Here is a 24,129-nt window from a genome sequence, read left to right on the forward strand (position 1 = left end):
TCCCCTAGAGTTAAGAGTTACAGGCATCCGTGTGCCATCTGACATGGTGCTGGGAACAGAACTCAGGTCCTCTGCAAGAGAACTCTTTCTTAACCACTGAGCCATCTCTCCAGCCCCCAAGACCCCTTTAATTGCAGTGAAATTCAATGATTTGGGTGCTTTGTTAGTCACTAGGAATCTTTTTTGTATAAACTATTTTTGAAGAACTTTATCCTTCATGTGCAGACCTGAACGACCTCCAAAGCTTTGCCTAGGGTCTGGCAGAAACTGTGTGTGATCCAGTATTCATCACACTAAATTTAGAAATACACTGTGTCCCCGAGGCACTTCCACAGGAAGCGAGATTAAAATAGGATGCATGCCGCTAACACACCAGAATTTAAAAGCTACTGCCAGCTAACAACCTCTAAGAAACCACAACAGTCTCACTCAGTGAAATCCTTATCTTTCTCCACCCAGGAAAACAGGAAAAAAAGAAACGATCAAGGCTCTCACAATCCCATACAAAATAGCAAAAATGAAATAAGAAGATGGACCAGAGCAAACAGAAGGTAACCACAGCAGGGAAATGGAGCTGAAGCCAACATGAAGGCACTGTACAAAGGTTGCCAGTGAATACAACTTCCTACCAGGAGGACGGGAACCACAGATCTGATTCTTGGTTTCTCAGGAATCTACCAAGTGAAGACAATGAGGTCCTTATTCAACAATAAAGACAGACTATCAGAAACTCCCCTATTAGATTTTTTATGCATGCATAAAATTTCTTCCACAGGTCCCAGAAAGAAAACATTCTGAAGTAGGAACAGGCTAAGCTCAGTGAACAAAGGGGACAGTTCTTTTAATAATCCTCAATCCTGGCTAACTGGACAATACTAAAAACCAGCTAAGCAACTAAAATCTGAATGGCTACAGCACAGAACCCTGCAGCCTAGCTTATTCGGAGAATATACTGCAGAAGCACCCACAGGCCCATATGAGCTGCCTGTCCCTGGGGGTTGCAGAAACACCTTGTTGCATTTTGCAGTTGCATTTTGGTGCCAATAACTATACCAGTTCCATAATATTTTTTTAAGGGGAGAGTGAGAATGCAGTCCACCACTATGAGTTTCCCACATTTGGGGAAACCACAGGGGTAGCACGTCCAGGGTACAATGGATAAGCCTCACCCTAAGAAAAACACTTTCATGATCACGGTATCTCCCCTCCCTGCCAGGTAAGTATACTTAATATTTTTAACAGTTGTTTAGTAACCCATCATGTGGCTAGATCAGGGTCTTTCGCCATTGCCTTCAAGCCTTCAACTTGCTATAAGTAATACTATATGAAATCAAAAACCATTTAAAAAATTACTTATCTACTTTTAAAATTTGTTTATTATGTCGGGCGGTGGTGGCGCACGCCTTTAATCCCAGCACTTGGGAGGCAGAGGCAGGCGGATCTTTGTGAGTTCAAGGCCAGCCTAGTCTACAGAGGGAGATCCAGGAACAGCGCAAAGCTACACAGACAAACTCTGTCTCGAAAAACCAAAAAATGTTTATTACAGTACTAGAGATTGAACCTGAGGCTCCACATGTGCTAGGAAGGTGTTCTACCACTTAACTATATCCTCAGCTGAAGAACCTTTCTTTGTTGTTCTTTTGAAGCAGATCCTCACTATGTGCTCTGGGCATCCTGGAACTCTCTAAACAGCCAAAGGGAATCTGGAATTTCTTATCCCCTGCCTTCAACGACTGAGTTCCAGCATTATATGCATGCACTACCTTATCTTTATGCAGTGCTGGGGAACAAACCCAGAGTTAGCTGCATGCTAGGCAAGTATTCCACCAACTGAGCCATACACCCACTGCAGATTTGTTTCCTTTCCTCTACTTTCCTTTGAGATAGGTTCTCCTCCTTATGTAGCTCTGATTGTCCTAGAACTTGCTATGTGGACCAGCACTGGCCTACCACTTCCAGCATTCTTGCTGTTTCTACCTCTAAATGCTGAAGTTCCAGGCATGAGCCACCCATACCTGGCCTCCAAGAGGCCATCAAAAAAAAAAAAAAAGTGTGGATCACCTATACAGTAAAACCCAAAGCTTGGCTTTCACAATATAATAATGATTCAGAAAAGCACACCTAATAACGAGATTACGCTACATAATAATATTATATTCCAGGATGATGTTTAAATAATCTATATTCCCATTTATTTCACAAATGTCTGAGGATTATTTATAAAATGGTCACACTTATGAGACAATGGACTTAAGATTGTTAACAATAGTTGGTGGGTACATAAAAATTTTCCAGATTTCTTGAGAAATAATTTTGAAACATCTACCATTAAAACATTTACATAAATTTGAGTTGGGAGCTGGGCGGTGGTGGCGCACGCCTTTAATCCCAGCACTCGGGAGGCAGAGCCAGGCGGATCTCTGTGAGTTCGAGGCCAGCCTGGGCTACCAAGTGAGTCCCAGGAAAGGCGCAAAGCTACACAGAGAAACCCTGTCTCGAAAAACCAAAAAAAAAAAAAATTTGAGTTGGGAATTTTGGAGGGAAAAAACTATAATGAGCAAATTATGACTAACATTTCAGTCTAGCAACATGATCATTGCAAGATGCGAATCAGAGGCATCAAACTTGAATTGCAGTATCTCTGGTTACCCAAGAGCCAACTGCTGAACAGGCTCTCTTCCCTGTGCCAGCTCCTCCCTCATCTATGTGAAGACAGTGACTAAATGAATCCTCTCCTCTGTGATAAGAACCTAGTGACTTATGTGCCTTTGACCGAGCAAATACAACAAAGGTGATGTCACTTCTATCTTGATAGCAAATGTCCTCTCTACTGTTCTCCTGGCTAGAATAAAGCAAGTGTCTACCTTCTGTCTTTCTCTGTCTCGTGGGTTTTTGTTTTTAGGTTTTATTTTGCATGTATGAGCCTGCATGTATGTATACGTGATGTATGCCTGGTGCCCACAGAGGTCAGGGAAGAGTGTCAGATGCCTTGAAACTGGTGTTATGGATGGTGTGAACCTAAGTCCTCTGGAAGAGCAAGAAGTGTTCGCAACCACTAAGCTATATCTCTCTAGCCCCAGTAGGGTCTATTATATCTCCTCTAAAATCTCAAGTCTTGCACATAGAGAATAGTCATTTGGTGTGTATGGATTCATTTCAAATTTTAGCAAGCAAGTTTAGTTTAAAAACACATTTGCTCAGTATTCTGCAAGTTGGAAGGGTAGTGACTGAGAACTGAATACCACCTTTTCTTTACATTCTTGAGAGCTTAGCCTCTGAGGCACAAATGTAAGTCAGCTTACTAGATAGACAATATTTTATCATATTGTAGACTGATGAAAATATTACAGATGGAAGGAACTAGAAAGATGTCACAAAGTCTTGCCATTTCAAAAGCTGGCAATGGTAGAATGATCATTATTAATAGTGATTCTATTTCAAAACTCTATATTTGGATGATGGATCACATGGCCACCATATGTTTTACTTGGTCAATAACCAAGATGGTGGAAGTTATAGCTGAACCAACTAGGAAAAGTCAAGTCCTGGGCATATGTCTCTACACAGACACTAGAACTTCTTAAATATGACAACATAAATGAGAAAAATAGGCCCCAGATTAGAACCGTGTGAATCACCAAAGGAGCCATCTGCATCTGCTGTGTTAAAACAATAACCTCAATAAACTCTACAGATGCAACACTGAGCCTCGACCTGCCCACTTCCCAGAACCATCTGGCATTGCTGTTTCAGAACCGCCTCCATCACTGCCTTATGTAATAGCCACCACATTCAAAGGCGGAGTCCTGGAGCCTTGCACGTGGACTCCCCATTCCAAGCCAACCAGGGCTGCACTGGGGTTTGGCCCATTCAACATGTATGAAACAGGTCAGGATGGGAACATATGAATAAGAATGGCCCCTATAGGTTTATATATTTGAAGGCTTAATCATCAGGAAACCGCACTACTTGAGAAGGATTAGGAGGTGTGGCTTTTTGGGAGTAGGTGTGGCCTTCTTTGAGGAAGTGTCACTGGGAGGTGGGCTTGAAAGTTTCAAAAGCCCAAGCCAGGCCCAGTGGCTTCTCTTCCTGCTGCCTGCATATCTGGATGTAGAACTCAAAGACTTCTCCAGCACCGTGTCTGCCTGCATGCCACCAAGCTTCCTGCCATGATGACAATGGACTAAACTTCTGAAACTGTAAGCAAGGCCCAATTAAATGTTTTATTTTTATAAGAGTTGCCACGGTCATGGTGTCTCTTCACAGCAACAGAATAGTGACTAAGGCAGTTTCATTCATATCTCCACTTGAGTCCCTCCCTGTGTGGTACCCAGAAGTCATTATGTCAAGGGTAACCTTAAGTTCTCTTCAGTATTCTGACTTACCAACTGGTGCCCTTTTTCAACAGACCCCAAACACTGTCATTGCCATCTTGAACTCTCTTCCTTTCTCCTTCCCCATTATTCTCTCCATCAAATCTTAAGTCCTATCACTGTACCCACATAGCACCCTTAACATTACATCCACATGTACTGTCATTTCCATTGGTAGTACTCTGTAATCTCTGCATAGTGACAAGAATTGGTGTCAACCTGATCAATTCTTCAGCAAAAACATAACATACAATTCTTCCTAAAGCAGAAGTCTGACTGTAGCTCATTATTCAAAAACATACCATCAAATACATTGCTATCTGAAAAAAAAAACAAACAAAACATGTTTCTTCCATCAGCTGCCTGGACATGTGCATCCTATGCTACCAGGGGAGGTGGAGATGGGGACCACCAGTAACATTCTCGAGAATTATATACAATACTTCAGATTCCATTTGTAGTAAGTGAAATAATGTCCTTCTCCCCATCAGCATTTCCCACACTTTAATCCCCTCCAGATGGAATTATGTCTGGTTACTGACAAGGGGGAATATAAGTTGAAGAGAGAAATTAGATTGCTAAAGAGCTGACAGCATTTAGAGAGAAAGAAATCACCCTGAGTTATATGAGGGGGTATTTGCTAAATAGCAACACTTGAGCTTCCCTCCCACTACTAGTATTCTAGTAGCAGGTCACATCACACAAATCAATTCTATCCTAAGCAGTGTTCTCAAAACAGTCCTTTAAACAAGGAGGGGCCGAAGAGCCAATGCCTGAGATCCTTCATGAGAAAAATGCAAGCCATCTCTACTGGTTTTCAGAGAGGAAGGGGCTGTGGCCTAAGGGATGTGGTAGCTGTGGGCTAAGGAAATCTAGACATAGGGTTCCCTTGAGTCTCCTGAAAATAACATGATGCTGCTTTTAGCCCCATGAGCTGACTTCAGATTTGTGACCTACAAACTGTAAGACAGTAAACCTGTGCTATTTTACTCACCTAAGTTTATGGAAGGAAGATTGTTACAGCAGCCAGTGGAAACTAATGCACCTCTTCCCTCCCGCTGCTGAGTGCCATTTTACAGTGCTTAGCATTTTGTGGTAGAAGGCTCTGTACTTCACAATGACACTCTGAAGCTCCAGTTCTATGCCTCAGGCAAATTATAGCATCTGCAGTCCTTTGTTGCCCCTCAAACAAGCAGCCCTAAAACTCATCCCTATGGCTTAAGTGAAAGAACGGCATCTGTCACTCAGGCCACATGAGAGTGAGTGAGCACCTCCTGCAGTCCAGCACCCTGCTGTCCTACTCACTTTACTCTACTTACATTTTGTTCTTCCTTTCCTGAAAACTCTGTTCACACTCCCTCAGGGGCACGCATGGTATCTTATTTTGACTTTCACGCCATGCCATCTTGTTCCTGCATTAAAGTTTCCATTCTGAAAAACTGTGTCACTCAGCTGGCCTCATGCTTGGTCTGTACCTTTGAAATCAAGGAACTCCTGCACTCTGTGCTTTAGAAGTGTAGAATAAAGGGTTGGGGCTGGGGAGAGGGCTCAGTTGGTAAAATGTTTGCCACACAAGCACAAGGCCTGAGTTCAGATCCTGACACCCATGTAAAAAGCCAGGCACAGTGGAGAGAGTTAAATGCTGTGGCTTTGTAAGCAGCCACTCCAGCAAAATCAGCAAGTTCCAGAGTCGTTGAGAGTCCCTGGTCTTAAAAAAGAAGGTAGAGGGCAATAGAAGAAGACATCTGACATTGACCTCTTGCCTCCACACTACACACATTAAAAAAGAGAAGAAAAAATATCTTCGGGGAAAAAAAAGTTGAACGTGAGGTTGGAGAGATGGCTCAGTTGTTAAGAACATTGGCTGCTCTTCCAGAGAACCCAGGTTCAATTCCTAGCACCTACAAGGTTGGCTTACAACCTTCTAACTCCAGTTTCAGCAGCTCTGATGTCGTCTTCTGGCCTCCATCAGCACTAGGCATGCATGTACATGATACATAGACATATGTGTAGGCAAAATACACATAAACATATTTTTTAAAAAAATTTAAAGTTGAAGATTTACATTTGCTTTCTTGTTGCTATGAGCAAACATCTTAGTTCAGAAGAGTTTATTTAGGCTCACTCCAAGTTTTAAAAGATACAGTCTATCATGGCAGGGAAGATGCAGGTGGCAGCAACTGGTCACATTGCTTACCTAGACAAGAAACCAAAGCAGGAAAGTAGGGCATCAAGACCTAACCCCAGTTCATTCTGTGAGGCTACCCCACTAAAGGCTCCACAACCTTCCCAAACAGCATCAGTATTCAAAGCTCACTGGCCTATGGGAGACAGTTATCATTGAAACCATAACATAATCTGACCCAACAGTTCTGCTCCTAAGAATATAATCGAAGACATACCATAGCAGCTATTTTCACAACAGCAAAAGGCAGAAAGTCTATGACCATCAGCTGAAGAATGGATAAACAAAACACAGCATGTTTTTTTGTCAATGCATATACAAGATACAGTGTAATAATGAGGTATCATAGTACAGTGAGTCATCTACCATTCATCCACGTCACAATATGAATGAACCTTCATCTATTACAGCAGCTGGGCCTAGTGGTGCAGGTCTGTCATCCCAGATACTTAGGAAGCTGAGACAGGTGTGTCTGGACTACAGTGAGTTTCTGGCCACCTTGGGCAACTCAGCAAGACCCTGTTTCAAAATAAGACATAAAGAATGCTGGGGATATAATTCAATGGTAGAGTGCTTGCCTAGCATGAGCAGGGTTCTGGGTTCAACACTCTAGTCAGTACTAGAGGGGAAGAGAGGGAGAGAGGGAAGGAGGGAGGGAGGGAGGGAGAGAGGGATGGGAGAGCAACAAGAATGGATACAGTAGGGTGAAAAACAATACCATAAATAAAGGAGGCCAAATACAAAAGAACATATGAATTCTACAACCCACTCATTTAAAACATGAGAATAGCTCTCTCTCTCTCTCTCTCTCTCTCTCTCTCTCTCTCTCTCTCTCTCTCTCTCTCGCTCGCTCTCGCTCTCGCTCTCGCTCTCGCTCTCGCTCTCGCTCTCTGCCTTAAGCTAGTGATTGGATATAAACTCTCAGCTACTGCTCCAACGTCATGCCTGCTCTCAGTCTTATCTGCAGATTAAGACAATATTCTAGACCATGTAGAATGCTTCTATATAATGGAGATCGTGGCAATGGTATTTTCTTGAGCTGATTTAGTAAATTGTCATACAGGAATAGTAATCTTTTTCTAACGTGAAAAAAGATCCATTTTTCCTCTGAATTATAATTTGGGGACATGTGGGCAGAAATAAGGACAGACGAGCAAAAACCAAATTAAAGTAGATCTTATAGGTGAGACTTTTGCAGAATTAAGGGGAGAAATAGCAGGACCCTCCAGACACACCATATGAAGGAGGAAGAGATGAACTAGAGATAAAAATACCAGAAATATATCCACTTAATCCTCCTAAGGTCTGGTTTATCAGTAAAATATGGCATCCTAATATTGGCTCTATCATGGGGGGAGGAGGGTACTTTTCTGTATATCCTGAAAGATCAATGTGCAGAATCCTGAAATGTTAAAGCAGACAGCCCAACTGGAGGCACATGTATATGCTGGAGCACCAGTTTCTAGTTCAAAATACATCTCCCCAAAATAATAAAATTTAAAAAGAAAGAAAAAATAAAACGTGGGTACTAAATACTTTGATAGAAATACAGTAATAGTGGCCTTGTCTTCCAAATCATGGGATACAGAAACAGCAGCTGCAGTGCTCCTGAGTGAATGATACAGGAGCTGTTGCCAGCCATGCTCACCGCTTTGTGAGGGCCACCAACACATGTAATTTAGGATTCTGCATAAATGTCTTTTAAACTGATATTATTGCCTAATGATGTTATCTAGGCACCACTGGAGACTGGGGGGAAAAATCCCCGCTCTGCAAATAAAGCTAATCAAACACCTGCATAAAATTTTTTTGAAGTGAGACTATACAAATCTGTGGACACAAATAGATTCGTGGCTGCCAGGGAGGAGTGGGTCACAAATGTGTTTCTCATGGTTTCACCAAGATATCAATGTCTGCCCAGTTACACCCACACACCCCCCACACACACACACAAAAGGTCACTGGATCATAGAACTATAAAAGGAAAATTTTGCTGGGGGCTGGAGAGAATGAAGCCAGAATGCACAAATGTCAAACATCACATACCTGGTACATTGTTATTGGACAGTCAAAAACCTCACAACTACAAATTTCTCAAGATATGAAAATTCTCTATTTGCTCTGGGATGTAAGGTGATTTAACATACATACATTCCCTCTCCTGTCAAATACATGAAAGCATAACTGAATTTAGTAAGAAACACAGAGAACAGCTTTCTTTCTTTGTTTTTTTTTTTTTTTGCTTGTTTGTTTTTTTGTTTTGTTTTGTTTTGTTTTTCCTGGAACTCACTCTGTAGCCCAGGTTGGCCTCGAACTCACTAAGATCCGCCTGCCTCTGCCTCCCAAGTGCTGAGATTAAAGGCGTGTGCCACCACCGCCCGGAGATAACAGCTTTCTAATTCAAACTGTATCCTAACAATAAATGTTATTGAATGTGGTCCTATTTGTACACAGCAATGGTTTTCAGCTGGGCTGTGATGAAAACTGAAATACATACAATGTGTCTTGTTATTCACAATACAACCCAGCTGATGAAACTATACAATGTCTGCTTACTGGATGCTAAGACCTGTAAGACCCCAAACCCTCATTTATGAAGTAGATTTTCCACTCCACATATATTATTAAGAAAACCAATTTTCTGGGCTTGGATTCTGAGCCTCCTGAGTTCCGCTCTGCTCAAATCACCTTTGTCATTACTCTGCATGCAAATGGACCATCTAGACATCTTAAGAACCTTAAATTCGAGCCAGGCAGTGGTGGCGCACGCCTTGAATCCCAGCACTACGAGGCAGAGGCAGGCGGATCTCTGTGAGTTCGAGGCCAGCCTGGTCTACATAGTGGGGAGGACAGACTCCAAAGCTACACAGAGAAACCCTGTCTCGAAAAACAAACAAATAAAAAACAAAACACAAAAAAACAAAAAAGATCCTTAAATTCTACCTGCAAAGGCCTTTAGAGCCATGTTAAAAAGCACAAACTCACTGCTTGTGGGCGTGGGAAAGGGACACCCCTTCAGGGTCATGATTCTACCTACCAAGTCATGCCAGTTGAGATTACAGCTGCAGAAATAGCAACAGTAGAGAAGAACATTGCTCTGTGTATGTATGTGTGTGCACACATACATGTGGAAGCCAGATATTGACCTTATTTTTTGAGTCTGTCTGTCTGTCTGTCGCTCTCTAAACCAGGAGCCCAGTGGTTGGCTCGAGTGGATGTCCAATGAGCCCCAGATCTTCCTGTCAAAGCTTCAGTGTCATCATTTATAGTATTATAGGTGTGCACCATCGTGCCTTTCTGCGGACACTTTTTACACAGGTGCTAGGGATTCCAATTCGGGTCCTCATGTTTGCACAGCAAGCATTTTACCTACTGCGCCAGGGCCCATGCCTCCTGTCATACTTTCTGATGAGTTGTCTTTGCTTTCAGCAAATCCACACATCTCCACTTGCTTCTGGATTTGTATTGACAGTCCATGTTCTCCAATTTCAGAATTCGGGGGAAATGGTATGAAAATGAACAGTTACCGTTAAAGCAACAAACGAACAACAAAAAAGACAGACATGGATGCAAGCTCAAGCAATTCTCATCTGACCCTGAACTCAGAAGGTAATAAAAAGCTCTCTAGATTCTCAGCCTGTCTCCTTCATTCTTCACACACATTATGATCTCCCAAATCCCATATACTATAGGCAGAATGCAATGCCTCAACTGCACAGGCACACAACATCAGATACAAACCTGCAGGCCACACAGCTTCCATCCGAATGGCATAAAACACCTGCCTGACCTCAGGTGGGGCCCAATCTTCTCTTCCCTCAAACCACCCAAACACTGCCTAGCATGGTCCTGCCCTGTTTTTGGACAGTACCTGCCTCACCTCTGTCCCTCCTTTGTACCTGCTCTACACAGGCCCTGTCTGAGCTCAGCTCAGTGTCCCTGGAACATGCACCACCTGTCCCCTGAACTGGAGTGTGTGTCACCAGAATCCTCAGCTGCCTCTCCAGTCTGCTTGGAGGTTCTTCAGGGGAAGAAAGGTACACTCTGCTCTCTGCATCTCGGAATTGGCTGAACCCCTGCTGTTCCAGGTACACAGAAGAGGTTTGTACCTTCAATATATTCCCCACCTCTGAAACTTCATTTCCGAGGAAAAACATGGGGAAAACCTCCTTGTAAAAACTTGGGAGTGAAAAACATGTCTAACAATGGCTCTGGGCCAACAAAACTCTACCTCCGTGCTTCCAGGGAACACTGAGTCTGCAAGGGAGCCCCTCTATCTTTATGTATCTCTATTTCCATATGAGGAAGCAGCTGGGGAAACCTTGCCACGTAGGCTAAGGAATGAGATCAGAGGAACATCTTTTAGGAATTGCAAACTTCAGTCTGGTGACGACATTGTATGAGGTACATCATTCTGGGGCAGGCAGGAAACAAGAACAGGGCACTACAGACTTGCAACAGCATCTTAGGCTTCCATCTAGCAGAGACCAGAAGTATCTCTCCCCCAACGCTTGTGACAACTGGAAAAAAGGACCGACAAAGGCCCTTGAAGGATGTTAAAAAACAACTGCCCTGGGCCTGAGGCAGATAGCTCATTGCGTAAATTGCTCGCCATACAAGGCATGAAAATCTGAGTTCAGACCCTCAGTACCTATAGAAAATGAGTGTGGTGAATGGTATGTTCTAGTTATTCTGGTGCTGGAGAGGCAGAAACATGTGGATCCCTGATTAGCAAGGCTAGCCAAATTGGGGTGCTCCAGGTTCAGTAAGGGACCCTGCAACTGAGAAACAACTGAGGAAGACACCTGACTATCAACCTCTAGCTTCATTGGGCACATACCCAGGATTCGCTGATAGTCAGGCTATATACCCAGGTACGTGAACATGCACACGAACACACACACACACACACACACACACACACACACACACACACACACACAAAACAGCATCCTAACTGGTCCAAACTTTGCAATGTGAAAACAACCCCAGTTGTTTTGTTTCTAATTTCGTTTTTTGAGGCTGAGTCTTGCTATGCAGCCCTGACTGACTTAGAACTTGTTGTGCAGCCCAGTCTAGCCTCAAACTGAAGCAATTCTTCTACCTTGGCTCCTGAGTGCTGGGATTACAGAGGTGAGCCACCACACCCAACCAGCCTGGGCTTATCTGAAGGACACTCCATCCTCAATACTAGCTCAATCTATCTTCCCAGATTCTTTTAAATCACACCGTAATTCTCTTTTTGGGGGGATCTAAAACATACAATACATGGCTGGGAAAATGACTTAGTGGATAAAGTGCCCACTGTGCAAGCATTGAGTGTGAGGACCTCAGTTCAGATCCCTCAAATACATATAAAACACCAGATTCAGTAGCATGGGATTTTAACCCAAGCAATGTGTAAAGGCAGAAATAGGTAGACTCCTGAAGCTCAGCAGCCAGTGAGTTTCAATCCTGAAAATTAAAGGCATAGGGGCTGGAGAGACTGCTTGGTAGTTAATAGCCTATACTACTCCCCTGGAGGTTCCTAACTGGCTTCCCAGCACCCACAATTGACAGCTCACAACGATCTCTAACTAGCTGTTGGAGAACCAACACCCTCTTTTGGCCTCTATAGACATGTACACATACAATATACACTCACAGGAATGTAATAAATCTTTTTTAAAAGCCCATTTTTCATAAAAATAAATACAATAAAGGTAGAGATCAATAGAGGAAAGACACCCAACATCTGGCCTCTGAGTCCACATGCAAACATGTGCATACATACATACACAATACAACATATATATATACATACACATATATATATACCAAAACAGTGAAAACAATATACTCTCCCATTGCATCTGTGTGAGTGACCTACATTCCATGAAAATGACCTAAATGTAAAATCTGCACAACTCATTTTTCCATTTAAAAAAAGTTCCTATGTTATGAAGAAGATTCAGAGGACTCCAACAGAAACAGAGATTGCTCTCTCGCTCACGCCCTCCCCCGCCATTAGCTTTGCTCAGAAGCCTACAGCCAGGGGGAACTCAGGAGACCATCATGCACGTCAAAGCGCATCATCATTCCCATGGCTGGCCGAGATTTCTGCAGGTTACATAAATATTACTTTTGAATGGTTGTTTATTTTCTTTCCACTTGTGGACTGAGAATTAAATGGATGGCTGGAAACAGTCTACATCAAAGCTCTTTTATCCTTTTAACCGTGCTTTCAATGGGGACTTTCATCCAACTCCTATCCCCATGCCCTACCCCCACATACAGAGCAGAACCAGACTGGAGAATCACAGGCTATTTCTGGGATCCTAGGCCTGTAGCTCCTTTTAACACAACTAAGCTCACAAGTGAAGGGGCTCTTAGAAATCAAGCCAATTCTCCAGGGTGGGCTCAGAGTGAGTGAACTGTCATACAAGTGCGCCTTTGGCCCTGAATCCTCAGAACAGTTTTGATCTGTGGCCACCATCCCCCCACACCCTCCACAGTCTTCCCTCTGGGGCTAAAGACTGACTATCATGAAAGCAGTCCTGTACGTCATGAAATAAAGTTCATGTTTTGTACTCATGCAAGCACATGTGCGAGCCTATAGCTAACATCAAATGATTTCCTCAGTTGCTCTCCACCATAGGTATTTGAGAGAGTATCCAACTGAACCTAGAGCTCATCAATAGGCTAAACTAGCCAGCTAGCAATTTCTGGGGATCTTGTCTCTGCCCCCACCCCTGAGCTCTGGCATTACAACACATGCTACCATACCCAGGTTTTCATAGGTGCTGAGGATTTGAACATAGTTCCTCATATTTATAAGAACAAATATTTTGTCACCTGATCCAATTCACCTCTTTTAATTCCACCCTCTACCATCAACTACTTAAAAATGCCAAAATGTTCAAAGCTTGAAGTCCTCTTTAAAAAAAAAGTTTATAGATTTGTGTGGTGGTATTCTAATTGTACTAAAATGTGATTTTGATTGTATGTTAATAAATAAAGTTGCCCGGGGGTCAGAGCTATTAGAGCCATAGACAGAGTGTGGCGGTGGTGGCGCATGCCTTTAATCCCATAGATCTCTGTGTGTTCAGGGATACAGCCAGCATTGGAGACATATGCCTTTAAGACTTGGGGGGCTGTACATACAGACAGTGACGAGGCAGTCATGTGTTTGGGTTTACAACCAATGAGAAGGCAGAAAAAAAAGACTATGAAAAGATGTACACACAGGAAGTATCTCTCTTTCGGAGAGCTAGGACCACTGCAGAAGGAAGGGTGAGATTTTAGCTCTGAGCTTTGACCTCTTGGCTTTCTCTTTTACATTGGTTCTGTGTTTCTTATTTAATAAGACGGTTGGTTACATCTACAGATTTGGGCCCAGCAGGTGTAGACTAAAGACTGGCACAGACCAATACCCTAACTCTAGGACCTAAATACACAGGATGGGGGCTGTGCAACAGTGGATAAAGAAACCACTACAGAGATATGTTAAAAGAAAAGAAAACTCTTCAGAGCTGCATTTGGCAGTGAACATCAGCAGGAAGCCACACAGGTAAACAATATCCACCTCCAGGATCTCATCACTGAAAGAGCCAAGACACACCACCAACAGCAATGAGCAAGCTAACAGCTCTAAGCTTCTAACTGCCATGGCAAAAAGACATGATCTAGGCCAGGGCCTGGGAATTTGCTCTAGGAATGGGAATAGCTTTGCATCCCAGAAAGGAAGAATATGCTTAAAAGGTCATAGAGGAACAAGACCAAAAGACCCAGGACACATTTTGAAAAGACTCCCACTAGTCATATTTAAAGCATCTGTGCATCTAACACAAGTATGACAATGATGGATCATAACATCTTTTTATTTATTTATTTATTTATTTATTTATTTATTTATTTACTTACTTACTTATTTATTTTGGTACTTCGGGACAGGGTTTCTCTGTGTAACAGTCCTGGAACTCTCTTTGTAAACCAGGCTGGCCTCAAACTCATAGACATCCTCCAGACTCTGCTGGGATTAAAGGTGTGTGCCATCACACCCAGCTTATAACAGATTTTTAATGGATAAATGACTGAATTGGTTACTTCTATTGTTGTTATAACAAAATACCTGCAAAGGCAATTTAAAGATAGAAGGGATTGTTTTGGCTCACACTTTGGCAGAGGAAGCATGGGAGCACAACCTTTCAAGACAGCTGAACACACTACACAGACATCGAAGAGCAGAGGGGTGAATGCTGGTTCTCAGCTCGCAGTCTCCTTTTCATTCAGTCCAGGACCCCTGCCCATGGGGTGGTGCTGCCCACAGTTAGGACACTAACTCAGTTAACATAATGTAGAAATTCCTCACTCACATACCTCAAAGGTTTGGGGAGCCTTGATCCTGTCAAGTTGACAATCAAAATCCCACAGGAATTCTTTTACAAAAAAGTATAGCTAAAGGTCCTTTTTAAAGACTATTAACTAGGGGGATGGAGAGATGGCTCTGTAGTTAAGTTACTTGCTGCTCTTGCAAAGGACCAGGATTTAATTCCCAGCACCTACATGGTGACTTATAACTTTTAACTACACACTTCCAGGAGATCCAACATTGTCTTCTGGCCTCCACAGGCATGCACGTGGTACAGATACATGCAGGCAAAACATTCATACACATACAATAAAAACAGATCTAAAAGAAAATAAAAAGACTGTCTTTTAATAGATGCAAAATGGATAGGAGAATTAGAAACACATAATTTTGTTGTTGTTTTTAACTGACAGTATATGGGTTGAGGAGTTGCCCAAACAGAATGTTTTTCACTCTGTAGGTCTGCAGGTCTCTCTCCCAATCATTCTCCTTTGCCTGTGTTTATCATGAAGCTAGCCACTGTCAACATGCAAGTGAATAGGACTGGTGGAATCCTGTTAACAGAGAACCATAGTTCCCCAAATGTGCCCTTCTCGCCGTGTGTAATAATACATTGATGGTCCTCTGGAAGAACAGTAAATGCTCTTAACTACTGAATGAGAAAGACGTGACAAAGAAGCAGTAATGATATCTCAGACTGCCCACCTACTACAGAGGCCACCACCTTCCAAAGGGAGCCACTTGGTGGGTGTACCTTCATCCACGACTCTATAGGGAACGGTCAGCTGTGCAGCTCTTAATCTCACTCTAACCATAAGAAAACAGAGAGATAATCAGAACTCCCATGCCCTGGGAGGAAGTAGGGGAGATTCTCCCACACAGAGAAGACTAAAGAGACAGAAAACAAAACACAACGAGGACAATTCAGATAGCAAATGACTGAAGAAAAGTATTATTGTAGATTAAACAAAACAAAATCAAGGTCGCTGTGATAGTAAGTTGCCTATGTTTGCTTGAAGGAATTCTGTGGCAGCAATTTCTTCAGGATAGCCTGCAAGATAGCTTAGTGAGTAAAAGCACTTGCCCCTGACTGACTGACAACCTAAGTTTGATCCCCAGGACCTAGATAGTGAAAGGAGAGAATTGATTCCTGCAAACTGTCCTCTGACCTCTACAAGTACACACACACACACACACACACACACGTACATAAATAAAAACAAATCAAGGGATTGGGGAAATGACCAATGGAAAGATCACTTGCTGTGTATGTAAACAAGGGTTCAAGATATCCAGCTGCCATGCAAAAAGTCTGGCATGGCCCTATGATCTCTAATCCCAGAGCTGTGAAGGGAGGACACAGAAACATTGCAGGAGCTTGCTGTCGGTGAACCTAGTTCTCAATTCAGTGAAAGAATCTGTCTTAAGGGCAGCAAGCTAGCCCACACCCTCCTCTAGCCTGTATGTGCACACTCACATACACATGTGTACATACACTGCCACCCACCTACACAATCAAAAGTAGATGAGGAAATAGGCATTCATTAACTCCCTGTAATGTATACTTATAATTGTTTATGTTGCACATAAGCAACGTGCCACTCTGCAATTAACTGGGTGCCCTAGGATGCCCCATATAGAGTATGTAAGCTAACAGAAAAAAATAAGGAAGATGAGTGTGAGGATGAAAATTGAGCCATATCTCCTAGAACCATAAAAATAATGATACCCAGAATCCCTGCTGCCTTGAAAAATGAGAACCACAGAAAGTTGAAAAACGACTCATACTTGGGTAGGCATGGTACCTGGACTCCTGACTAGTTGATTTCCTTTCCGTAACCTCATGAGGAGACACACCAAGAAGACCAATAAAATCAAGTCCATGGATGCACTGAAGGCAACCAGGACACATAGTCAACCAAAACCCCAAGACACAGGTTTTTGTCCCACACTGTCATTCACCAAGTTCATAACTATGGAACAAACAACAGGATGTCTCTAAGATGCACACACCATGACAGTCATACCTGCTCTGTTTATGTCACAGCGACACTCTAGGGAATTATGAAAACTGAAAAGCACTTACAGAAGTTGGTATGGTGACAAGGAACAAGGAAGTGAGAAGAAGACTGAGATGTGCCTGAGCAGAGGCTTGGGGACACGAGCCAGGGACTCCCACTGCTTTTGTCCTATCCAGGATATCCTCGATACCCAGCAGTACCTAAAGCAAAGGTCTAGGGGGTGTGGGCTAGGGGCTCCCAGTGCCTTCTTCCTCTCTATCCAAAGCTGCAGCATCCAATTACACAGTAACTGAGCTTCCATTGTTCTGGGACAGTAGTTGCCTCTCAATATACCACAAGTTTTGAGTGTCCACTGATTAAGTTCTTGCAATCTGTAGCTATCCTAAAACAGAAGCAGACAGACAGACACACACACACACACTACACACACACACACTACACACACACAGACACACACACACACACACACACACACACACACACACACACACACACACACACACACAGAGGGAGGGGCACAAAGAAACCTTTCCTAGCCCTGGTAGTCAGACAGAATTAACACAGTGACTGGTTCCTTCAGTTTTTACTGCTACACACCCATCTTCTGTCTAAGAACATCCCATTTTCTTTCTGTGGGGTTTCTTTCCCTTTCTGCCTTACCAATAGCAGTTGGGCTGGGGATGTGTCTCAGTTAGTAGAATGCTTGCCTCCAAGCACAATGCCCTGGGTTTCATTCCTAGCACCACATAAACAGGAAGTGATGGGTGCAGCAGGCCTGTAATCCCAGTACACAGCAGGGAGATCAGGAGTTTAAGATCATCCTTAGCTACACGGCAAGTTTGCAGCCAGCCTAGGATACGTGAGTCTCTGCCTGACAAAGAATGCTAAAGACAGAATTTATGGAGTTGTAGCTTCCCTCAGTCTGTTCTCCTCCTAGATTTTTAGGAAGGCTCAAAGCAAGGTCTCCCCAAATTCATGATGGCAGTGTACGAGATAAAGACAGAGTAACCCCATTCATCAGTTTAAGATCCCTTCCCTCCCACTGTGACAGAAAATGTAGAAGGAGGATTTAGTGGGATGCCTCTATCTGGTCCCCAAGTCTCTCCCACTGTGACAAAAAAAAAAAGTTCCCTTCAGGCTTAGTAGGATGCCTCTTTCTGGTCCCGAAGTTACCACTAAGCAGCCCAGTGCAACAGTGGCTTCCAACAAGGCTTAGAGGATACAAATCAGCCAGGCTAGGAGTGGGTAGTGTCAGACAGTGAATCTTGCCGGGAACAGCCTGAGGGTAGGAGGAGGCAACTGAAATCCAGGCACTCGGTCTATGGAAAAACCTGCCAGGGAATTCTGATCACTTAACAATGTATTTACCACCTTACACCCCTAGCAAATAAAATTGCAGGCAATTTCCCAAAGCAGTTAAGAAGTCAGACATTCACAGACATTTACTCTTGACAAGTCATGAACTACAACCATAGCATTGCTGATGACAAAATCACCTTACAGAGACTATTTCCTCTATTCAAACTGGTCCTCATGTGATCCTCTTCTATCAGCTTCCTGAGTAGCTGAGACTGCAGGTGTAAACCATCGTGGGACTCACGTTTTTCGTTCAAAAAGGACAGGGCTGGGGATTTAGCTAGGCAAGTACAACGCCCTGGATTTGGTCCTTAGTCATCATCATCATCATTGCTCCCCCCAAAAAAAAGATAAAAGATAAATCAGAGGGTTATGGAATAGAGTGGACAGACATCTATCAGGCAATTAATTCATAAACATCATTTTCCTAGACCACAATGTCTACATCAGCTGTCAACCTTTCAGAGTTGTGTATCTTTGCTTATGGCCCATCAAAACCTAGTAAAGTGTCAAGTGAAGAGTGAAAGCCAAGTCCTTGCTCTGCCTGCCCTTGCCCTTGGTCTTGACTGAATGAACACATAAATCCCAGCTCAAACAAGTAGCTACTACACACACATGCATGCTCATGCACATACTGAATTCTGAGGTACCAGTCCCAGGAGAGGAATAGCCTCTCTTATCAACGTGATGGTATCTAGGCCACACTGTTCCTGTCACACCTTACATTCCCTGCTTCTTGTTTCTCAGTCCAGCAAAACTACCCAGACTCCTACACACCCACTCCCACCCCACCCTCAAACATCCCTGCCCTCAATCAATTTGCATGGTTCCTTCACTAGCTAAAAAACCTTGTCAGCTTAGCTACGAACTGCTTCTCTTATCTCAGGTGCAATAAACCCTGAGAGATATTTTCCATGATTGGCCTGGGGATGTGGAGCCCATCTGGTATGCTAATATGTTCAAGACACACTAGGGGACACACACACACACACACACACACATTTTCACATAAAACATCCTAGAAAATACACAAGAAATTATTATCACAACTTACCATGGAAAGTGAGATTCAGAGGGAGAAAGCTTTTAGTTTTTAAACTGTTACTATCTTGTTTTTTTATATAAACTAAATAAACAGTATGTGCTGTCAGAAACATAAATGCATACAAAAATCTGAAAAGGAGGAAACAAGAGAATGCACTCACCCTGAATCACTGTCTGCTTTTGGACCATCAGTTCCTTATTCCTCTGGTAAATTGCTCTTACAATACGCACTGCCCTGCCCATGTCCATCTTCAGCTTAAATTCAATCTAGCCATCCAGTCAATTCGTATGCAACAGGCAAAATCCCTTTCTTGTCCTTGGAGAAACAGAACCGAATGGGCCCAATCTAGCGCTGACAGCTTAAGTCCCACATACTAAGCATCCTGCCTCAGATACTGAACATGCAATGAATTAAAAACAAAAACCCAGGAACAAATAGCATTGCCCCATTATCCCCTCAGGACCATTTGTTCCCACGATCTTGAATTAGTAGAGTTAATCAGAGCTAAATTCCACTAAACAGGCATTTTGCTTTATTTTCTTTGGCTATATTTTTATAATGTTTGATTCTCAGGCTCCCTCTTTACCCCAGTAAACAGAAATTCCCCCTCTAATTGTTAATTACTTAACACACTTTTCACAAAAAAAGATTCTACATTTTTGCCCAGGCAAAGTTAGACAGTAGAATGGGACTGCATTCTTGCCTAACTAAGCTGACAGAAAGATGCATTTTCACACCCTTTAAAAGACAATACCAGAGGGAGTCACAAACAATAGAAGATGCTAAACAATTCACAATAATATTCCCTGGGGCTTGTCACAAATTTGGAGGCCTTTCCAAAGAATACCCAAGTCGTTAGTGAATACATAAGTATCATATTTTTTTTTAATGGGAAAACAGCATCAGGGCAAAACCTCACCATTTAGACTTGTGGGTGATGAAAGGCCTAAGTCTTTCATGAACTGTGAACACAAACCATTTGTCCGGCCCTAATCCACTAAATTTTTGAAGGGAAGAGTGATTGTCTTTGGCGTCGCTTCCCTTGGCTGCTCCAGCCTTGTCTGTCACTTCCCTGTTTTTAATTTATCTTCCCTTATAAGATGGTCAGCTTTGTGAGGACAGAAACACAGCAGGAGAACTATCTACAATGAAAGACCATGGTCATGTTCTGGCCTTTCTGGTTCTGGCTTCTCTCTGGCTCACTGAAAGCTGATTTGGCTCCTCCTGGGCTGACCCATCTGGCTGTGATCCTGTTCTCAGATTCCAATACCCAGCCTCCTGTAGCATCTTCCTTCCTATGAGTGAGCTGCCACATAGTTTCTGTGACACTGTTTCTTTGTCTTGGTGACCTTTCTAGTACACTACTTCCTCTCCAATCCTGGTTGCCACACAGTTATGATGTCTTCATGTCACCAATGGCAAGGATGAGGAAAAAGAGGTAATAGCTTGCCCAGAGTGAACATGGGCCCACTGACTTCATCTTAAACCATCCCCCAATTCTTCCTGTATTGCAATGACCAGCTGCTGTGTATACTTGGGTTATAATGGACAGAGTTAGCATATGCATGGATATTCTCCATATACAAATATAGATCTCTTCTAAGGCCCCATCGAGAGCCACATGTATTGGCTTGAATGAGAAATGTCTTCCATGATCTCAGGTACTTGAACACTTTGTCCTCATTTGGTAGTACTTTGGGGAAGGTTTAGGTAGTACGGCCTTGCTGAATGAAGTATATCACTAGACACAAGTTTTAAAAGCCTTGCCCCAATGAGCACATTGAGCATGGCTCTGTAGCCAGATCTAAAGAACACAGATGAAAATATCACAGCTTTTGGTCACATCTCAGAGGAGTTTGGTGGGGAGACAGAACTGTCAAAAGATTATCAGAAGATATTTGAGTATCTTCTTGAACAGGAACTGTCCCTGAAGATTCTTGTGCCTAAAGGAGTAGATGCCAGTTGATGGGGATTTTGGAAGTGACTGGATCACAAAGTCTCAGCTTGGTCCTCTCTGTCTCTCTCTTCCTCATATCTACCAGGTAGGCCTTGTTTCCCAGCCACATATCCCCCCATTATTTCCTGTCTTACAACCCATGAGCCTAAAGAGCAGCAGAGTCAGGGGACCATTGGCCCCAAACATGGAAAGCATGAGCTAAAACAAGCCTGTCTTCCTTTGACATAGTTACCTCAGGTATTCTGTCACAGCAACAAAAGGTTAAAACCCACAGAAGTCAACCCAGAAGTGCTACAGCCTTTGACATACTACATAACTCTGATGAGCAGAAAGCCACTGGGAGATGGGGATTTTTTTAAACATGTCAAAAATAAATAGAACTCAATTGTAAAAAGAGGGGCCATCACAGAACACCCCAAGTTTATAAAGGAAAAAATAACCCTTACTGACTGCTCATGCACCAAGTTGCTTACCTATGCAACTGCACTGAAACCTCCTAACAACCTACTTCATCATGCATTCTTCCGATTCAAGCACAGGTAAAAAGAGGTTAATCCACCTAGGAGCCCCACCTATGCACCCTGATCCCTGTCATTCCATCCACCAAGTTTCATTTAGCCCTATGACCTTCATGGAACCACAATACTGCAGTGAAGGTCACAAGGTATCTACATATTTTAACACATACACAGTGCTCTGAGAATTCCTTGTCACATACACCCACACACAATCTACCCTTATCCTCATTCAGGCCACCACATGGTCCACAAAAAGGACAGAAACCAAGATTGGCATCTTCTGTCTCCTCCACCTTAACCTGCCACTTCTCTCTCCTTCCTACTCACTGAGTAGCATGTTCTAAGCAGCTAAGTCATCCATCTGCTCTACTGCCCATTCTTATCTTGAGCACCGGGAAAGGGCCTCAGGCCAGTTTCTTCACAGCAAGTGCACATCCACTTTGGCACTGGGCCACACAACCTTTTCCCAGCCACCAGTACCTGCCAAAGGCCAGGCATGCAGACTTTAGGCTTGCCAGCAAGTAAGAAAGACACTCTGGGGCTCTGAACACATGGCATCTTCCAAACAAAATAAACAGCAAACATCTCCCAGGAAACCCATACAAAGGAACATCCCACACACCCTTCTTTACAAGAGGGAAGGGGGGGGGGAGGTTGGAGGGTGTGGTTCAGTGACCAAGCACTTGCCTAGAATGCACAAGGCACTAAAGTACAGCCCCAGCACAATCACCAGCACCACCACCAAAACAATCATGCCAGAGCAGTGGCTCAGTGGTTGAAGAGCTTAGCACATAAGCACAGGAACCTCAGTTCAGGCCCTAACATCCATGTAAAAGCTAAGTCTATCAACCGTGTAGAAGCCAGGCCCAGCATCCACGTAAAAGCCAGGCCCTAGCATCCATGTAAAAGCTAGGCACAGCACTGCACCCTCAGCAGCAGGAGGCAAAGTCAGAATGGTTAAGGAGCAAGATGAAAAATAATAGGGGTAGACACCCAACATCAACCTCTGGCCTCCACACATACTTACACAAGCCCCTGTACCCACAGCAAATGGGACCTGCATCCTCTGGGCATTTAGAACACAACTAAGCTGGAATTATGAAAGTGAAATGCTGTGCATTTACTACCAAGACCCAGACATCTGAAGGGAAAGAAAAGACAAAAACATAAGGCAAATGGGTTCAAATCTTCAGTCCCCATAACCTCTCCTTCAAATTATTTACTAGACCTCCAAACAGCTAACAAAGACCCACCCTACTTAACATTTCACACATTCCTTGAATCTGCATCCATTCCCATCCGGGCCTCCATATCACGACCCTGACCTCAGGCAGGGTTGGAGAACCCACAAAGGCACACCTTGAGTATGATCAGTCACGGAAAACAGACTTCCAAAGCCATCACCTCTTGAGATTATTGCTCTGAACCTCAACTTCCCATGACACCCATATCTCCCTTGAGCCTACACAGATCATATCTGGCTTCCATGCAACCACAGCCCAAAACAGGCAGAGATCTAGGCCTCTTAGTGTTGAAGGATCCAAACCAGTGCCCAGAGATAGCTACATGGATGTTGTCTTTGTGAGGGTTCTATTAGTGTGGTGACCAAAAGCAACTTGGGCCAAGAAAGGGTTTATTTCACTTACACTTCCATAACAGTCCATCACTGAAGGAAGTAAAGGAAGGAAGTCAAGTAGGACAGGAACCTGGAGGCAGGAGCTGATGCAGACGCCATGGAGGGTTGCTGCTTCCTGGCTTGCTCTCGTGGCTTGCTCAGCCTGCTTTCTTATAGAAACCAAGACCAAAAGCCCAAGGGTAGAACCACTCGGGTTAGCTGGGCCCTCCCACATCAATCACGAAGAAAATGCCCTACAGGCCTGCCTATAGCCCAATTTTACGGAGACATTTTCTCCATTGGAGTTCCTTCCTCTCAGATGACTGTGTGTGTCAAGTTGAGCCAGCACAGATGTCAACAGAAACACAACTTCAAATCAATAGACACCAAGGCTCACAGCAGCATCATTAACAACTGCCAAGAGGTAGAACAAAACCAGATGCCCACAAATGGATAACCAGAGAAACAAAAACTGGTCTATCTCAGGAATGGAAAATGGTCCAGCTTACCAAAGCAGGAAAATCCTGTTACATATTACAGAGGGGATGACCCTTGGTACAGTAGCTACTTGCCTTGCTGCTGTGATAAAATACCTGACAGGAAGCAAGCTTAAGGGAGAAAGGGCTTATTTTGGCTCTGAGTCAATAATCAGCACTGGAAGGGGCAAGGAAGAGATAAGGAGGACGGATGTAGGGAAGAAAAGTGGAGA

General features: G+C 43.4%; 1 protein-coding gene and 1 pseudogene across 27 annotated transcripts in view; one reads left to right on the top strand and one right to left on the bottom strand.

Annotated features, from left to right (window-relative positions):
- Window positions 1-24,129, bottom strand: part of LOC102902997 (F-box-like/WD repeat-containing protein TBL1X) — a 160,573-nt gene that overhangs the window by 88,068 nt on the left and 48,376 nt on the right. The window contains exon 1 of one of the 27 annotated variants that reach the window (XM_076561473.1): window positions 19,491-19,645. The exons of the other annotated variants lie outside the window; for them this stretch is intronic. The gene's annotated coding sequence lies outside the window, so the exon portion shown is untranslated. Of the gene's footprint in view, window positions 1-19,490; window positions 19,646-24,129 lie in introns of those variants that run through there. 27 annotated transcript variants of the gene reach the window in all.
- On the top strand, window positions 1,155-8,178 carry LOC121825618 (ubiquitin-conjugating enzyme E2 K-like; annotated as a pseudogene).

Source organism: Peromyscus maniculatus, chromosome X, assembly GCF_049852395.1.
Source record: "Peromyscus maniculatus bairdii isolate BWxNUB_F1_BW_parent chromosome X, HU_Pman_BW_mat_3.1, whole genome shotgun sequence".
Lineage (NCBI taxonomy): Eukaryota > Metazoa > Chordata > Mammalia > Rodentia > Cricetidae > Peromyscus > Peromyscus maniculatus.